This window comes from Phoxinus phoxinus (genome assembly GCF_949152265.1).
Source record: "Phoxinus phoxinus genome assembly, chromosome: 5".
Lineage (NCBI taxonomy): Eukaryota > Metazoa > Chordata > Actinopteri > Cypriniformes > Leuciscidae > Phoxinus > Phoxinus phoxinus.
The window spans coordinates 9189199-9202380 of NC_136880.1; positions in this window are offsets into that span (position 1 = coordinate 9189199).

The following is a 13182-nucleotide window of genomic DNA, read 5'->3' on the forward strand; positions in this document are numbered from 1 at the left end:
AATTTAATATGAAATATTCAATGGCTAAGTTCTTCTAATTTATTAATAGTATAGGCTATATATTATAATTGTGCAGCTCTGTCAGTAATCTATTAGCAGACAATCCCTGCTGCCCGCGTGTGCTTATCCATCCTTTTTCACCCATATATCACTGATTCTTGAGAGTCGGGACAAAACATGTCCCACATAGAAAGGTCTAATTTATAGCAAAAATTAAGAAATTCATCATGATTGGCATACTTACAAAGTTAAATCTAAAGGATTTGTATATACCTATCTGATTTTTAGAATAAACTTTTTATCTTTTTGGGGAAAATTTTTGAAGGTTTTCTACAGGTCCATGTAGAAGGTCAATGTTATTGCACTTGTCCTCAGCAAGAGGTCACAACATTAACCATCCCAAAAAACTTTAAAAAAGCTCTACAATTGTGAAAACATATATATCAAATACAAAATAAGGGGTATACATATAAAAAACAATGCATGAAGTGAACATCAAACAATATTTTCCATAGAAATCTGCCTATTAAAGTTGTGTCCTCAGTTTCTGTCAACTCCGTCAGATATTTTCATAAAGCTCTTTAAATCAGGAAATAGCACGGTCAGCTATATCCCTGAGGACCCCTTTTCATCTCCCTGCCTGTGGTGAATGCAGCAATACCACACATGCTCTAGTACGTTTTACATTTTTTTATATTTTAGACAAACAATGTCAATATTCCTATGGTCACAGCTGCACCATGTCAATACCATCTTTCTGTTAAGATACTTTTTTTAAACCATAGTGGATTGAATTTAAGCATTTTAGTGAGGTTATTGGGACAGCTAGCAACTGAGGAAAAACTACCTAGCTGCAGTGTACAATACATGTTTTGGCGGAAAATACATACCAGACGTCAACTCCGTCAGACGTCAACTCCGTCAGGTTCTATGTCTGACGGAGTTGACCTGTACGATGACGGAGTTGACAAATCCACCAATAACCTCTTAATGTGCGAATATAATATTATTTGTGAATATAGTGAAGGGTTAAACTGTTATTTCAGGGTTTTATTTACACATAAATGCACATACATATCATGCATTACATTATTTAACCATACGCATCTGACTTGTAGAGAATGGGCAGGCAGTGGTCTGCTTATTATTGTGTAACGTGTAACTTTGCCAGCACTTTAATATATATATATATATATATATATAGAGAGAGAGACAGATAGACAAATGAGAAGCCAGTGTAGGGCTGGGCGATATGGCCAAAAAAAAATGATCACGGCAGAGGGTAGCCCCTGGTTTCCCTTATTGTTTTGTTTTTGTTTTTTATAGTTGGAAACGGTTTAATTTAAAATAGTTGGAAACGGTGTATGTGCAATATGTTTATTATAGTTTGCTTTACAGTAAGTTCAGTACTCTAATAACAAGGAGTAGTTTTAGTAGTAGTGTTTAAAAAGCACATCTGTTCAATAATCAGCAATGCACACATTTTGTGTCAACACCGTCAGTTTTTCGTCAACACCGTCAGTTTTTCGTCAACACCGTCAGATCTTCGACGTTTGGATGTTTGTTTTTGTTAATTTTTTTGGGAAAAAAAATATTCTTCCTTCAGTTGGTGTTGTTTTTGTAATAAAGGACCATCTGATCTACATCCTCTTAGGTTTTATTTATTTAAGGAATTTGTTTTTACAATATTGAAATTAAAATCAAAGTTTGAAAATGCAAATATTTAGAAATCTGAGTTTTCAGAATAGTGTGAAATCACAACTTAAGTTTATATATTGTATTTTGTTTACATATCAGAGTAACTAAACACTATTACAATATACTTCATAACTTTAGATTCTTGTTGGATTGGAAGAATTTCAATTGTTTACTTTTTAGTGTGTCTGACGGAGTTGACACAAATCCAGTTCTGAAGGGAAAAACTCTGCAGAAACGTATAACTCTAATTGATATAGTGTGTAGGCCTATTTAAAAAAAAAGTTTTTTAAAACGTGTTTTGTCCCGACTCTCAAGAATCAGTGATATATATATATATAGCCTATATATATATTCCCCCGGGGTTCTGAACAGATCATTTCGCAATTGCACAGCCAATTTTTGTCCTGGCAGCTGTTTAATTTCTCCATCAGCAAACAAAACTTGAATAAAACATGCACACTTGAAACTTCATAGTAATACAGGCAGTTAAGCCTACCTGTTTTATGGATTTGAAGACAGCAGCATGCAGTTCGTTGTCCGTCACTAGGGGTCTTCTTAAGCCATTGTCTTTGCAAAAACGACGAATATTCGCTACCGATGCTCCTCTTTGCAAGCCGCACTCAAATGTCAGATGGTTACTAATGTCCTCATCAGTACAGCCACTATGTAACATTTGACCAATTACTTCAAAGTAGGACAACAGACTGGAGTCCATATTTCCAGGAGTAGGTTACAGGCAAAGTGCAGGCTGCTGCTTTGGCGCTTTTTAGATACAGTCACTCGTTGGCGCAAAATCAGTAGGCCTATTATAATTCGGTCAAGGTCACGCCATCTATCGCCCTACAATTGCATTGTTACTAGTAAGATTTACAATTAGAGAGCTCTCTAGTCCAATTATTACTAGTACTAATAATTCCAATTAGAGAGCTCTCTAATTCAGTTGTTACTAGTAAGAATGCGATTGCAGAGCTCTTTAATTCAATTACAGAGCTCTGCAATTATACATATCTTTAATTCGTTTTTTTACTAGTAAAATTTAAATTAGAGAGCTCTGTAATTGCATTCTTACTAGTAACAACTGAATTAGAGAGCTCTTTAATTTGAATTGTTACTAATAATTGAATTAGAGAGATCTCTAATTGGAATTGTTACTAGTAATAATAGAATTGTAGAGATCTCTAATTGGAATTGTTACTAGTAATAATAGAATTGTAGAGATCTCTAATTGGAATTGTTACTAGTAATAATAGAATTGTAGAGATCTCTAATTGGAATTAATAGAATTGTAGAGATCTCTAATTGGAATTGTTACTAGTAGAGCTCCGTAATCAAAATGAATTATGGCAAGCCGTTTTAGCTTAAATTGTACCCAGCATTACTCGTCGTAATTGCATTTTTACTAGTAAGAATTCAATTGTAGAGCTCTCCAATTCAATTCTTACTAGTAGCAATTACAATCAGAGAGCTCTCTAATTCAATTCTTACTAGTAAAAATTACAATTAGAGAGCTCTACAATTCAATTCCTACTAATAATAATGTAATTGAATTATAGAGCTCTGCAATTGCATACTTACTAGTAAGAATTCAATTAGAGAGCTCTACAATTCAATTCTTACTAGTAGCAATTACAATTAGAGAGCTCTACAATTCAATTATTACTAGTAAAAATTACAATTCAGAGCTCTACAATTCAATTATTACTGGTAATAATTGCATTAGAGAGCTCTTTAATTAAATTACAGAGCTCTGCAATTGCATTATTACTAGTAAGAATTTAATTAGAGAGCTCTCTAAATCAGTTTTTACTAGTAATAACTGCATTAGAGAGCTCTCTAATTGAATTGTTACTAGTAATAATGCAATTGCAGAGCTCTGTAATTTAATTAGATTGTAATTATTACTAGTAAAAACTGAATTAGAGAGCTCTACAATTCAATTCTTACTAGTAACAATTACAATTGGAGAGCTCTTTAATGCAATTATTACTAGTAAAAACTTGTATTCATTAGATGCAAAACAGATTGCACCCATTTCATACTTTTCAAAATAAAAGCCCTGTTAGGCGTGGTTAGATATAACAAATTGCATTCATATTAGGCTACTGTTATGATGACGACTGAGGGATAGGAGCCAACATCTTCAACCATGTTTTTAATTGAAAAACATATATTTCTGGTATATAACCTGTGTTCTTTCCATAGACCGTATAAAGGTTCTTTTAATGACTTAACTTCCTTCCATTTTGTTCTCTCGGATGTGTCATTGCTTGTGTTGCACGAGTGCCCACTACTGGCTGATACCTTGGAATGGGTTGGAAATGTAATGGCCTCAGCACTTAATCACTTGGAATTCGCTATGGAGATTTGTTATTTCGTTTTTTTCATTGTATTTGTTTTACGCACCATTCGATAGGCCTGTATAAATGGTTGAGCTGTTGGATAAAATAATAATAATAATAATAATAATAATTACACAAATGAAAACGTGTACACAATGAAATAACTGTTTAAAAAAGTTATCTTAGTAGTTTTTTTTAATGCTTCAACTTTACAAACATGGTAATCCCAGAATATAACAAATCATGTACAACCTTAGGTTGTTCATAATCCGTAACAAAATGATCCAAAGCTGGAGTTAAACGCAGTCATGCGCGGTCACTTTTGATGTTGTTTTTTTGTTTCAGGGCGCGCATTTATCCGGTGCCGCGCCCCTTTCATTAAACAGAGAACAAATGGAAGCGTTATCCGTGATTAATGCAGTCAGAAGAAAGATTTTATCTATTAAAAGAAATTTTATTCGTGGGAACTGCACGCTTTATGATTTAAGGGTGATCGACTCGTTGCTTAACAATGTACAGAGAATAAGCCATGATGATTTGGAGAAATACAGTGATCTCCTTGACAGCCTATTACGGACAGCCATCACCTCCTGACTGCTGCAACTCTTGTCGAACACGCGAAACTGCGCTTAAAACACGATCAAATGCAGATAATGCAGCCTGCTGTGTTCCGTCGCCACCTTGTACTTCGTCCATTTTGATAATGTCTGTGCGCCAATTTTTCCCGCCTGCCTATTTATACCTGCCAGATGAATAAACATGAGGCACTATTATCATAATGAGATGGCACTGAATAGTGAGCTCTCTAATTCAACTGTTACTAGTAGGAATAGCTATTGTAGAGCTCTCTAACTGAATTGTTACTAGTAAGAATTTATTTCGAGAGCTCTCTAATTGTAATTATTACAATTTACAATTAGTAACAATTTAATTAAAGATCTCTGCAATTGAGTTGTTACTAGTAATAATTGAATTTAAAAGCTCTGCAATTGAGTGGTTACTAGTAAGAATTTAATTGGAGAGCTCTCTAATTGTAATTATTACTAGTAACAATTGAAATAGAGAGCTCTCTAATTGAATTAAAGACCTCTGCAAATGAGTTGTTTCTAGTAAGAATGCAATTGCAGAGCTCTTGAATTCAATTCTTGAGTGAAAAAACGTGAAAGATGGCGCCGTGTGTGGCTTGCCGCTTGCCTCTGCTGAGACTTGTGTTGATTATTTTTTTCTTATTATTAATTACGCAAAATGTGTCACCGCTGCTGGTGTACGATCGCCTGACCCTCCTAACTATTGGAAATTCGGATTATATTTCTTTTGTTTGCGGTTCTGACGAACATTCAAAGACCTCACCGCCCTTTCTTGAATCTATACCAGCTTTTTTACAGCGTCAACCCGGCTTTCTACCTCGTAACAGTAAAAATAAAAATCGCCGTAGGGGACGAGGAAAGAGAGGTGGAAATCGTGTCAGGTTTCGAGCCTACCTGGATTCAATCTCCGCTTGCGATCAGGATCATTCTTGGGGATGGCTTCCAGCGGAGTTTACCGGCTACAAGGGACGACGATCGCTGGCATATTGTTATCGGTGGCTTCAGCCTACTATGGATCTGTCTGACTCTGGATGTCTGCACCCTCGCTGCCGGTCGGTGAGACCTTTTGAACGTGGTTGTGTGCTCGGGAATCTCCGCCCGCTTAGTCGGGCGATACAAAATACTGAACCGTGTCTGATTCGTATGGCTCTGGTCAACACCAGATCAGTTACGAATAAGACTTTTATTCTTAATGACTATTTTACAACAAATGATCTTGACTTTTTTATGCTGACCGAAACTTGGCTGAAACCAAGGGAAAATAGTACTTTTACGGAGCTCCTTCCACCTGGTTGCTCCTTTTTTAATACCCCGCGAGTTTCAGGTCGAGGTGGTGGTTTGGTTTCTCTTTTTAAAGATGTGTATAGATGTAGATTATTACCTGCTTACTGTTACACCAGTTTTGAGGTACAATCACTTGTGGTCGACCTAATTTCACCTGTTTTATTTGCTGTTATTTATCGTCCACCAAAACCTAACAAAGATTTTATTTGTGAGTTTTCTGAGTTTTTAGCTGATGTTGTTCCAAAATTTGATAAATTTCTGATCTGTGGGGACTTCAACATTCATGTTTGCTGCCCTTTAAACTCTTTTGCTAATGATTTTAAAAATCTGATAAACTCTTTTGGCCTCAATCAGTGGGTAGATGGGCAAACACATAATCTCGGTCATACTTTGGATCTTATTATTTCTGTTGGTCTTTCAGTTTCAGTCACAGAAATATCTGAATCAGGTTTTTCGGATCATTTCCCCATCAAATTTGAGATCACTGTCCCACAACCTCCTAAATTTGTACCTATAGTTTCTAAGCGTCGCTATTTCACATCTTCCTCAGCTGGAGAGTTTGTTTCAATGTATTTGGGCTCTCAGTTTTATGCTAATAATGGTATGGTCCTTCCATCTTCCTCAGATGATATGCTCTCTGCGTTTTATTCTACAACTACCAGAATCCTTGATTCTATTGCCCCTTACCGGTTTAAGTCTTCTAAAGCTAAACCGGACTCTTGGCTAAACGACAACACAAGAGCCAAAAGGCAACATTGTAGACAAGCTGAAAGGAGATGGAAGAAGGATAAATTGCAGGTTTCTTTGAGAACGCTAAGGGTTAGTCTTGTTGAGTATCAAAGGGCAGTAAAGGTGGCTAAGATGGACTATCTCTCATCTGTCATAGAAAATAGCTGCCATAAACCTAAGGTCTTATTTAACACTATTAACTCTGTTTTAAATCCATGTAATTTAGCTTTGACAGAGGTTTCGACCAGTATGTGTGAGAAGTTTTTATCTTATTTTATTGACAAAGTAGCTTCAGTAAGGCAAAATGCCAGTATCGATCTTAGTGCGATTGTACCTGCTGAACCTTTGTACTCAGCTGTTTTAGTGGAATTTAAACCTATCTCATTGTTGTTGCTTTCTCAGGTAGTACAACTCATGAAATCTACAAATTGCATTTTAGATATTGTTCCTGCCTGGATGCTCAAGGAGGTTTTTAGTACTATTGGGCCGAGTTTACTAACGTTTTTTAATTTTTGTCTTAGTTCAGGTTCTGTCCCGGATGCGTTCAAACATGCCGTGGTCAGACCCCTGATTAAAAAACCTAATCTCGATCCTAATGTTTTGTCGAATTTTAGACCAGTCTCACATCTGTCTCTTATGTCGAAGGTATTAGAAAAACTTGTTTTTAATCAATTACAAGATTTTTTACAACAGAATTTTATTTTTGAGAAATTTCAATCCGGTTTTAGATCACATCATAGCACTGAGTCTGCACTGTTAAGGGTTCAAAATGATATAGCACTGTCTGTAGATTCAGGAAACCCTACGGTGTTAGTGCTTTTAGACTTATCGGCAGCTTTTGACACTGTGGACCATTCAATTCTTCTTGCACGTCTTGAGCACTGTGTAGGCATTAAAGGCTCTGCACTTAAATGGTTCACTTCCTATTTAACAAATAGGAGTTTCTCTGTCAGTATAGGAGATTACTCATCATCATCTGCTCCCCTTTATTGTGGCGTGCCTCAAGGTTCAATTCTGGGCCCCACACTGTTTTCTTTATATATGTTGCCACTAGGGGCTATAATAAATGAGCATAATTTTTCATTTCACTGTTATGCAGATGATCTGCAGATTTATCTACCTATGAAATCAAACGATAGTATCGCATTAAACCGCTTGCAAAATTGCATTAACCATATCAAGCAGTGGCTTTCTCAAAACTTCCTTACGCTAAATGAGGACAAGACTGAATGTATTGTTTTCAATACAAAATTCGGATCAGTAAAATCGAACTTAAGCTTGGGAGCGTTTACTTCATGCGTTAAGCAATCTGTGAGACATCTGGGCGTGTTTTTTGACTGCAGCATGAAATTTGAAAAACAGATTAGCAATGTGGTAAAAATGGGTTTTTTCCGACTCCGTCTGTTGAGTAAAGTGAAGCCTTTTCTTAGCAGCTGCGATTTGGAAAAAGCGGTGCATGCTTTTATTAGTTCGAGGCTTGATTATTGCAATGCTCTTTATGTCGGTCTGAGTCAAACATCCCTTTCACGCCTGCAACTTGTACAAAATGCTGCTGCACGCTTTTTAACAAGTACACCTAGAAGAGCACATATTACTCCAGTCTTATTTACTCTGCACTGGCTTCCAGTGCGTTTTAGGATTGATTTTAAGATTTTATTGTTTGTTTTTAAAGCTCTGAATGGGCTAGCCCCCGAGTACTTATCTGAGCTTTTAACTTTGGGCGGACAAAATCGGCGGCTGCGGTCTTCGGATCAACGCATTTTACAGGTTCCTAAGTCGAGGTATACAAAGTGGGGTGACAGGGCCTTTGCTGTAGCTGGCCCTAAACTTTGGAACAAGCTCCCACCTGATATGCGTACTATAACAAATGTTGTCCTTTTTAAAGCAAAACTTAAAACTTATTTGTTTAAAAAGGCTTTTTCTACGCAGTAGTTGTGTAACATTTATGCTTCATGTTCTCTTTTTTTTTACATTTCCTTTTCTTTGAATGTTGTGTTGTGTTGGATGTTGTGATATTTACACCATGTGAAGCACTTTGGACACCTGGTGGCTGCTGTAAAGTGCTATAGAAATAAAGCTTGATTTGATTTGATTTGAATTCTTACTAGTAACAATTACAATTAAAGAGCTCTACAATTCAATTATTACTAGTAACAATTACAATTAGAGAGCTCTCTAATTGTCAGGTTCCGGGTAGGTGATGAAGGAGGTGAACACGTAGATAGTAAATCAAAGGTTCTAATTCTCAATAAGGCAAATAAACAAGGAGCGTGTCCTCAGAGCACAGACTTCAACACTAACATACACATGTATAAATGCAAACATTAACAAACAATTGACCGACAACTGAAAGGTGAAATACAGGAACTTAAATACACAGAGGATGACGAGGGTACAACAGGTGATGACAATGAAGGATGATTAACTGATAAACTAGACATGTGATGAAAATGAACTAATGACAATGACGACAGAGATGAAGAAAAACACTGAATAAGAAAAACAAACTAAAAGTCCATGGAAACAACAGAAAACAAAGTCCCAACCCTGACAGTACCCCCCCCCCCCCCCCCTCCCGCCAGGCGCGACCCGCGCCGTAGATGGAGAAAGGCGGAGCTGACGGAGGGAGGAGCCATGGAGGAGGAAGGGTAGAGGGGTCCAGGGGGCCGACTGACGGAGGCGGAGCAGAAGAGAGAGGAGATCCGGGGGGAGCCGAAAAGCCGACGGACCCAGGCGACACCGAGGGACCAACTGGACATGGCGGACAGCTCTGGCGAGTGAGGGACTGACAGGGGACAGAAGGGCACGGTGACGACAGAGGGAGTGAGGACCGAAGAAGGAACTGAAGGGAGCGAGGAGTCCAACAGAGCCGGGAGGACGAAGGGACGAGGCGTAGCCGGAGGAGAGCAGTCCAGAGGCGAGGGAAGGTGGACGAGTGACCAAGGTGGATTCGGGGGGACGAGTGAGCCTGGAGGAGCTGGTGGACTGATGGGCCATGGAGGGGCCGAAGGAGGTAGGAGCCAAGGGGACGGTGATGGACAGCTGGCCCGAGGTGGAGTGCTGGAGACGGAGACCGGAGATCCACCGACCAGGCAGTAACAATAGGCCGGTGGACCGACGGCAACTCCACCTCCCTGAAGGTGACAGGAGGAGTAAAGGGTGCAGTGCAGGACCAATCCGGTGCCGAGGTGAGGAAGCCGGGCGACACCGGCGATGAGGAGGGCGGGCCGTGCGGGACCGGCGATGAGGAAGGCGGGCATGGGCTGGATGAAACCAGCGGCGAAGGCGGTCCTGGGCTGGACGGGACCAGCGGCGAAGGCGGCTCTGGGCTGGACGGGACCAGCGGTGAAGGTGGCTCTGGGCTGGACGGGACCAGCGGTGAAGGAAGCTCTGATTCCTCTTGGCTGACGAGTTGAGCGGGCTCTAGTTCCTCCCACTGCGGCAGCGAAATTTGGAAGCCAATAAGCTCAGGCACCGGCTCCTGAAGTTCTGGAGTGACAGGTGAGACTGTGAGGGAAGACCCATACATCAAAAGGGCTCTATCTAAAAAGTCACAAAAAGGTAGATTTAAGTCTCCCAACAGTAATAACTGGTCCCGGGGATCGTCCAGTCCGCACCAGAAGCGTTGTTTTAAATAGTTCTCACTCCAGTACACATCTTGATGGAGGTGGATGTATAATTCGACGAATTCCTCCATGGAACACCCATTCTGGTTGAAGATAAACGCATCATCCTCCATTCTGTCTTTGGTCGGTCAATCTGTCAGGTTCCGGGTAGGTGATGAAGGAGGTGAACACGTAGATAGTAAATCAAAGGTTCTAATTCTCAATAAGGCAAATAAACAAGGAGCGTGTCCTCAGAGCACAGACTTCAACACTAACATACACATGTATAAATGCAAACATTAACAAACAATTGACCGACAACTGAAAGGTGAAAGACAGGAACGTAAATACACAGAGGATGACGAGGGTACAACAGGTGATGACAATGAAGGATGATTAACTGATAAACTAGACAGGTGATGAAAATGAACTAATGACAATGACGACAGAGATGAAGAAAAACACTGAATAAGAAAAACAAACTAAAAGTCCATGGAAACAACAGAAAACAAAGTCCCAACCCTGACACTAATTAAATTCTTACTAGTAAGAATGCAATTGCAGAGCTCTTTAATTCAATTACAGAGCTCTGCAATTATACATATCTTTAATTCGTTTTTTTACTAGTAAAAATTCAATTAGAGAGCTCTGTAATTGCATTCTTACTAGTAATAATTGAATTGTAGAGCTCTCTAATTGTAATTGTTACTAGTAATAATTGAATTGTAGAGCTCTTTAATTGTAATTGTTACTAGTAATAATTGAAATGTAGAGCTCTCTAATTGAATTGTTACTAGTAAGAATTGAATTGTAGAGCTCTTTAATTGTAATTGTTACTAGTAATAATTGAAATGTAGAGCTCTCTAATTGAATTGTTACTAGTAATAATTGAAATGTAGAGCTCTCTAATTGAATTGTTACTAGTAAGAATTGAATTGTAGAGCTCTGTAATTGGAATTCTTACTAGTAACAATTCAATTGTAGAACTCCATAATTAAAAATGAATGGAAGTCAATGGAGACATATGACTCGTAAAAAATAATTTGTAGAGCTCTCTAATTGTAATTGTTACTAGTAATAATTGAATTGTAGAGCTCTTTAATTGTAATTGTTACTAGTAATAATTTAAATGTAGAGCTCTCTAATTGAATTGTTACTAGTAAGTATTGAATTGTAGAGCTCTTTAATTGGAATTGTTACTAGTAATAAATTAATTGTAGAGCTCTCTAATTGGAATGGTTACTAGTAATAATTGAATTAGAGAGCTCTCTAATTTTAATTGTTACTAGTAAGAATTTAATTGTAGAGCTCTCTAATTGTAATTTTTACTAGTAATAATTGAATTTGAGAGATCTCTAATTTTAATTGTTACTAGTAAGAATTGAATTGGAGAGCTCTACAATTGAATTCTTACTAGTAAAAATGCAATTACGACGAGTAATGCTGGGTACAATTTAAGCTAAAACGGCTTGCCATAGGGCTCTCTAATAGCGTGCCGCACGAGTGCTATTTTTAGACCGCAAGGCCGCGTGACGTCAGCAACGTAAACCGGAAGGGGGTCAACATAGAAGCGCGCTCGCTTATGATTCATGCTAGTACTGCTTGTTTTCTGCCGGTTATCCCTCAAATAAGAACATGCCGAGTAAACACTGCTGCTATGGAACTTGCAGAAACGACTCCAGACACTATGACCGTCCACATATGAAGGATGTATTCTTTATTCGTTTCCCGAAGCCAAAAACTCAGAGGGATAAATGTGAACGATGGGTAAACTTGTGCGGACGTCCAAAAGACCAGTTCAATGCCAGCAACGTGAAACCATTCACCTTCATATGTTGTAAACATTTTGTTGGGGGCCATGGTCCTGATATGAATTAAAAATTAAGTGTTGTTGGTTGTGACCAAGTAGCATTAGCGATCGCTAAACAAAAAATAAATACATTAATAATAATAAGGTAACACTTTACAATACGGGTGCACTAATCTGCATTAATTCATGCTTAACTAATGCACAGATAATCATGTGTTAATGTATGACTCATGAGGAACTAAACCATTAATTAATGATTACTGCATCAGCAACTAATAAAGATTCTAAATGATTAATAGATTAAGTAATATATGAATTGTTATTAATTAAATGTGTGATAATGTATTAATTCCTTAAGAACTTATTTTATTAACTAAAAGTTTAAATGAATGTGTTAATTAATTACCACAGTTGGTCAAAGTCATGTACTTCAACTTCCAGTTGCCTGCTTTAATTAATTACTACTTAATCTTAATCATTTAGAATCTTTATTAGTTGCTGATGCAGTAATCATTAATTAATGGTTTAGTTCCTCATGAGTCATACATTAACACATGATTATCTGTGCATTAGTTAAGCATGAATTAATGCAGATTAGTGCACGGTCCGTATTGTAAAGTGTTACCAATAATAATATAAATTACCCCCAACAACTGTCAGACGTAAGACAACCAGAGGACATAGTATATATGACAGACAGGACATAGGTTGGTAAAATATAGCTTGTTGAAACTGCAAAATGTCACTGTCAGTGGCGTAAGGCGATGTTTTTTTGGGGAGAAATTCTGTCGATAACAATCTACCTCTGGATCAGGTCGGCTCTTTTTCCCGTCTTTTTCAGCCCTCTACACTCAAGCCATCTCTTCAATTGAATATTTGTATGTTCTTCTACTTCTATACCAGTGAATTTGGCACCGGGGACATCATTTTCGGACAGAGTTAGCAGGTTTAGCTCAGTAGACATCTCGTCCGTAAACTGTTTACATGCGTCTAGCATGAGTGACACGCGCGAGTTTGACCCCCATAGCAACCGTCGCTAGCTTCATGAATATTAATGCAGGGTCCCCGCGGATCCTTAAAAAGTATTAAAAGGTCTTAAATTCGATATTTAAAATTTAAGGCCTTAAAAA